The sequence below is a fragment of the Trachurus japonicus genome, chromosome 23 (genome assembly GCF_045865225.1).
Source record: "Trachurus japonicus isolate A0001 chromosome 23, Traja_1.0".
NCBI classification, from domain to species: Eukaryota; Metazoa; Chordata; class Actinopteri; order Carangiformes; family Carangidae; genus Trachurus; species Trachurus japonicus.
The window spans coordinates 17,129,030-17,133,913 of record NC_140929.1 but is presented as its reverse complement, the minus strand read 5'-3'; the positions used below and the strand labels follow the sequence as shown (position 1 = coordinate 17,133,913).

General features: G+C 46.0%; 1 protein-coding gene across 1 annotated transcript in view; it reads left to right on the top strand.

The window, feature by feature from the left end:
- The first annotated feature begins 307 nt into the window (after positions 1 to 307).
- Positions 308 to 4,884, top strand: part of rerg (RAS-like, estrogen-regulated, growth inhibitor) — a 41,900-nt gene continuing 37,323 nt past the window's right edge. The window contains exon 1 of the mRNA XM_085769018.1: positions 308 to 623. The gene's annotated coding sequence lies outside the window, so the exon portion shown is untranslated. The remainder of the gene's footprint in view (positions 624 to 4,884) is intronic.

Sequence of the window (4,884 nt, the reverse complement as noted above, 5' to 3'; positions counted from 1 at the left end):
ACAAAAAATATAGTACTGTATAGTGCTGGACAGGCGGGGAAATTGTCACATTAAAATGTACAGGTTTCTAAAATGTTTATTTTAGAAAGTACCAACATACAGTAGGGCACAGCTGTTTTAATATCCTGGAAGTGGCAACCCAAGATGTATATGCTGAAAGGCAAAGGGGAATCTTGAGTTTCATGTCAAGTCATACTACTGTTGTTATTTTCACCTACTTTCCTTCTGTCACATCAAGGCGCTCCTCCTCCCCTGAAGCTGCAGCTGGCAGGCTGTGTACTCACCTCCTGCCACTAGATGTCGCCCCAGCCCCTCAGTATGGACATGCAGTGGCATGCAGCAGCAGCAGCAAACCTGCTGAGAGGCAGCAGAGTATCGGACACTCCGGCAGCTCCGCACCGTGTCATCCACCAGAGCTGCTGTTCTCTCTGTCCGAACAGGATCCATCCTGCCGTCCAGCTGTGCACCGCTCCGACCGATCCAGCGGCGCGCGACGTCCGCATCTGCGCGTGGGAAGGTCACGCGTCGTCTCCTGTCGGCGGACCTACCAACTTTTCTGTTTTCATCGCCTCCTGATCGGCGCCTCAGCACCGGGACATTGTCACAGCGTTCAGCCGCCTCTGGTGAGTCTCTGTGCGGGTGTTTTTCATACGGGCTTTGTCCCCTCAGGACAGGAGACAGATGTGACCCTGAGGTGTGGTGGACATCCACCTGACAGGGTGACACCTTTAGCGAAGGTCATTACATCGTGATTCCTCTGAGGTCGGACTCTGATGACACAAGCACAGTGATGTATTCATGATATTAACAATGACATTTGATAGGGTGTTGATGTCAGTATAAATCAGCATTATCTGGCTTTATGCTTGTTAATGTCTGTGATATATTTTCTGTTTATTGTTAGAATAAAGTTGGACTAATATTCCCCATTGGGATTTTAAAGACATACTAACAGTTTTCTTTCACAGTTGAGGATCTCTAGCTCCACCTTCATGAATATGCAGTTTCCTCTCACTTTGCTGCTTGATCTTCTTCCACCTTCCCCTCCTGGGTTCCAGGACATCATCAGCATTCAAGAGCTGCTCTGAGTGTTGCATAATAGCCCCCATCTCAGTGGGATTCAGAATCAGTCAGCCCATCCAACACAGGCGGGATACTTGCCAAACCAGGGTCCGGGGGACTCCAAGGGGTCTTGACAAAGGTTGTTGGTGGGATAGCAACAAAAATGATGGATTGATTTGTTGCAATTGAAATCAGATGACAGACATTTGACAATGCTTGAATCTCTTAGGCTGCTTACTTTAAAGATTTATACTGCAAACATTAGTTTGTTCCAACAGGAGGTTAGAGGGCTTAAAACAGAGTCTACGTAGATAAAACTGTGGTACAGGGGATCCACCTCCAGCGACTCGTAGCTGCTCTTAAAACAGACTTTGTGATGAAACTGTGTGGACAAACACGTTTCACTTTGAATTTCGTATTCCAGGAAAATATCAGCAGTACTGTATTTTTTTCCTTCACTGGTTTCACTGGTTTGCAGTTGGCTGTATGTATTTTGATGACAGGCCTGTGGTTTGCAGTCTTTCTATAGCCTGTTGTGCAGCAGATCTCCTCCCATGGTTTGGAGCTCAGAGGTCTGTAATCTCCCTCAACCACAGCACCACCACCCATATTCAGTTCTCAGGGTAAAAATGACACAGCCGGACACGTGCCTCGTTTGACAGTTTGGATCAGAATCAGAAAAACTTTATTGTCCATTGAAAGAGGGGTGGAAATTCATCTTTGATGTGACTCTCAGAAATTAAGAAGTTAAAAACATAAAAATCGGCCTACAGTTAAAAACAACACAAGGAATGGATGTAAATTGTTCAAACTATTTGAAGGCTACACAATTAAAACACTGTGTCTCGTTGATAATGTTGATGGCAGTTTGTCCTTGCTGGAGGGACCCTATAATATAACAGCTTTCCATCTGACTGAGTGAGTTTGGAGATATAACAGTGAGGACTGTGTGGTGCCTGTTATTTAGCTTGCATGCCTGATGACCAGTTTAAATTTATTGGTTGGCTGTTGGAATCTGTCAGGTGAGCCACCAAGGCAACCGCGTATTTGAAAAGTATCATGTTGCTCTAATCCATTGAACCAGTGCCGGGTTGATCCGTAGTTTAGTGAGGCGGTTCAGTAAGGTGGATGGAGTCCCTGTACAGCAGGGATTTGCGTGTATAAAAAGCTAAATAATGGATTCTCAATAGAGGGCATCAGGTAGGACATTTGGTAGTTTATCAGGGTGAAACTAAGGCCTTATGATCTGCATCTTCCATCCATCCATCCATCCATGGTCAATTGGGTGAGGGTGCGGTACAAACTGGACAGGTCACCAGCCCATCTCACGGCTAACATATAGAGGCCAATTAACACAAATTAACCTGTTGTGCATAATTATGGACTGTGGAGGAAGTAAAAAAAAAAACCTTGCAGACTCCACACAGCAAGGCCCAGGCCCAGATCACTAGGCGACAGTGCTAACCACTTGTGTCGTAGTATCAATTGTAACATTTGCTTAATTTCAGCTTTTTTTGTAGAAATTAACAAATGACATAGGAGTCAGTCAGAGGGAGTCAGCTGTTCTTTCATCCTTCCTAAAATAAGATAGCTGTCCCCACACTCTGGCTTCATATTCAGCATAGAGACATAAGATTAGTATTGATCTTTCAGACCTCAGACTTCAGACTTGACCTTGACTAAAACCTGCATGTCTCAACCTCTGAAGCAGATAGAGACATGAAATAAACCACCAGAGACTTTTTACCCTTTGACACAACACAGTTTATTTTTTATTCTTTTCCTTTTCATTAGGGCCCGAGCGGCGACTGCAAGTCGCCCAGCGAAAGCCCTATTGTAATTGCTCTGTTTATTATTATTCTTTCTTTCTTTCTTTCATTCTTTTTCTCTCAAAAGGATCGCATTTTTGGAAGCTTCAACATGCCCCAAAACGCGTAAATTTTGGCATGCACATCAGGACTGGCGAAAAATTTGATATTTTAAAGTCGTTGGAAATGGGCGTGGCCAAATGGCTAAATAGCGCCCCCTAGAAAATTTCAAAACATCAGCCCCGCCTTTGTGTGTCACCTAGACGCATGAAATTTGGTGGGCTTATAGAACATGGCAAGACGCACAAAAAAGCCTCTTATGTCATGGTGAAATCACAACAGGAAGTCGGCCATTTTGATTTGAACTTTTGACCTGTTTGATCTAACTTCTCCTACAGATTTTGTCCGATTGACTTCAAATTGGCTGGAGACCACCGAGATGCCACTCTGATCAAAAGTTGTGCTCCGCAGGTCTCTACGTCAAAGGGCGTGGCTTCTGGGGCCTTGAGGATTTTGGCGACTTTTCGTTTGCTCGCCATTTCACCTTCGAACAGCTCTCATGCCCACATGCTTTATCCGATCAGCTTCAAACTTGCTAGACATGATGACGGCTCCGCCCTGAACGTCCCGATATATTAATTTCCTACGTCACTCATAGCGCCCCCCGGTGGTAACAGGAAGTGGCCAGGTTTTACCTTAACGTGTACAGATGGCACATAGTTCACCCCATCAACTTCATTCCACTTCTAAAACATGCAGACTAAGGTGGTGAAGCTCCATCATGAACGCTGTGAAGCTACGAGTAATGGCGTCCGTGTGGCGACGCGGCGTCAATTCCTCGCCATGACAATACGTTTGCCCTCTTGATGGCTTTATTGAACTCGTATCATCATGAAAATTGGTACACAGGTCCAGGGTCACGACCTCAACGTCTCCATATGCTCATAGGCGATCTCACTCATGTTGCCCCCTAGTGGAAACAGGAAGTGGCATATTTTACATCAACATTGTCCGATTTCCACGAAACTTCACATGTGTGATGAGGGACTGACCCTGAACACACCTGTACACATCCCATTACTGCCCCCTAGTGGATGAACCATTAACTGCTCATAACTCCCTCATGCTTTGTCCGATTCACTCCAAACTTCACATGTGTGATGAGGGGCTGACCCTGAACACACCTGCACGCATCCCATTACTGCCCCCTGGTGGATGAACCATCAACTCATCATAACTCCTTCATGCATTTTCCGATTTGCTCGAAACTTCACGTGTGTGATGAAGGTCCGCCCCTGAGCTCATCTGCCTACATCTGGTTACCGCCCCCTGGTGGATGAACGAAATATTGCGTTTTTTTGCTCCTGCCAGGGTTTTTCTCCCTTCTCACCACAGCCCCCGCGTGCCTAAGGCCCCGCGGTGGCGTGGAGTCGCGAGGGCCCAATCATCGCCGCTTGCGGCTTTAATTGTAGTTAGAATTCCATCTATCCTCAGGAAGAAAGCTCCAGATGTTTGTCCTGTGACTTCATTACTGACTGTCTGTGAGTGAGTGAGTGAGTGAGTGAGTGAGTGAGTGAGTGAGTGAGTGAGTGAGTGAGTGAGTGAGTGAGTGTGTGTGTGTGTGTGTGTGTGTGTGTGTGTCTGTTGGAGAGGGAGAGAGTGAGGATGGTGGGTGGAGTGGGTGGAGGCCATAAATGGCAAAATGTGAAAAAAGGATGACGGTGTTGTTGGGAGACACTACTGTCCTTTCCTCCTCTCACTGGTGTTTCCCTGCTGCTGCGTAGGAGATCACTGCAGCAGTGTGTGTGTGTGTGTGTGTGTGTGTGTGTGCGCGCGTGCGCGTTTGCTTATGCTTGTGCAAGATAAAATAGTTATAGATGAAGCAAGGACATAAAAGCCATTCAAAGGGAACAGAGAAAAATCAGACAAGCTGTGTCTGTGGGCTGATGGTGTTCCTGTTATATTGTATTTTATATAGTAGAGTGAAGCCAACCAACCAGCTGGTGGTTAGCTT